Source organism: Gossypium arboreum, chromosome 1, assembly GCF_025698485.1.
Source record: "Gossypium arboreum isolate Shixiya-1 chromosome 1, ASM2569848v2, whole genome shotgun sequence".
Lineage (NCBI taxonomy): Eukaryota > Viridiplantae > Streptophyta > Magnoliopsida > Malvales > Malvaceae > Gossypium > Gossypium arboreum.
The window spans coordinates 98,190,730-98,192,471 of record NC_069070.1 but is presented as its reverse complement, the minus strand read 5'-3'; the positions used below and the strand labels follow the sequence as shown (position 1 = coordinate 98,192,471).

Here is a 1,742-nt window from a genome sequence, read left to right as displayed (position 1 = left end):
AAATTTAGCTAACATCTCCTCAAGATTTAGCTTTTTTTTTCTTGTCGATAAGATTGTTGAAAATTGGAAAGAGGTTGTGACCTTTGATTACCTTGACCACCCCAAGAGAAATTTGGATGATTCTTCCATCCTGGATTATAGTTATTGCTATAGGGGTTATTTTGAGGTATAGAATTGTTACTTATAAAGTTGACTTGCTCATGCTCTATGTTAAAACCGAAAGGTAAACATTCTAATTGATTATCCCTGCTCCAATTTCATCACAGTGCATTTTCGGATCCATCATGTTATTGTAACTCAAACCATCAATCTTTTTACTCAATGCTTTTACCTGACTTGCCAACAATTATGTGTCTATATTAAAAACATCGATTGCTTTAATCAATTTTGTTCTCATGACTTGCCACTGAGAGTTATTCAGTGTCATATCCTCAATAAACACTTAAGCTACCTCAGGTGTTTTATTATTCAATGTTCCTCTAGCTATTGCCTCAATTAGTTGCGTAGTCGAGAGATTTAAATCGTTGTAAAAGGTTTGAACTTGTAACCACAAAGGTAACCCATGATGAGGGCACCTTCTCAAAAGATCTTTAAATCTTTCCCATGCATCATATAATGTCTCCAACTCAATTTGAGCAAAAGAAGAGACGTTGTTCCTCAACTTAGCTATTTTAGTCAATGAGAAGTACTTCAACAGAAACTTCTCAGTCATCTGATCCCAAGTCATGATAGAACCCCATGGAAGTGAATTCAACTGCTGTTTTGCCTTGCTCTTCAAAGAGAATGGGAACAATCGTAAGCATATGACATCATCAATAACACCATTAATCATGAATGTGTTGTGAATCTCTAGAAAATTAGCCAAATGAGCATTTGGATCTTGATCTTGTAACCCATCAAACTGATATTGCTATACCATTTGAATTGTGTTTGGCTTTAGCTCAAAATTGTTTGCAGCAATAGTCGATCTGATGATACTTAAATCTGCCCCAATCAGAGTGGGCTTAGCATAGTAAAAAATAGTACGATGAGCAGGAAGTGCAAAAGGTTCTTGATTATTTTGATTATCCTCCATCTCCACAGTAATATCATTTTTCTCTTGATCATCAATTAAAATATGTTGATCTTGCCTTTCTTCTCTAGCCTCTCTATGATTTCTATGAGTAGTCTTTTCAATTTCACTACCAAACACTAACGATTTCAATGGGTTTCCTCTAGCCATAAACCAAAAGAGCCTATCAGAATCAAACAAATGAAAAATTAGAATGTAAAAATTAAATTAAAAACAAAATTATTAAAATAAAAATAAAAATAAAAATGATAAAATTAATAGAAATAAAGTTTTCCTAATATTTTAGTCCCCAATAATGGTGCCAAAAACTTGATGTCCACGAAATCAACTAAAAATTTGAGTAAGGCAAGTGCACCTATCAATTAATAGTGTAGTTACAGTGAGCAAAGATATTGTTCCCACAAAGACTAAAAGTACTAGTAATTATCGTCTTTCTATATTTAACTGATAAATTTGAGTGATTGATTGATAACTAAAACTAACTAAATTAATTAACTACAAATGCGACAAAGAACAAATCATGAAAATATCGAACAAACAACCAAGAAGTGAAACAATACCCAAGAAAGAATCTGCCTAGACTTCATTTGTCATTATCAATCTAAATTATGCAACTTAGTATCTTGATCCGTAGAAATCCCTAAATTATACTCATATCTCTATTCAAGAA

General features: G+C 32.5%; 1 non-coding gene across 1 annotated transcript; it reads left to right on the top strand.

The window, feature by feature from the left end:
* Positions 1-557: 557 nt before the first annotated feature.
* Positions 558-664, top strand: LOC128282248 (small nucleolar RNA R71). Its single transcript, XR_008272461.1, has one exon. It is a non-coding gene; the product is annotated as a small nucleolar RNA R71 (small nucleolar RNA).
* Positions 665-1,742: the final 1,078 nt, after the last annotated feature.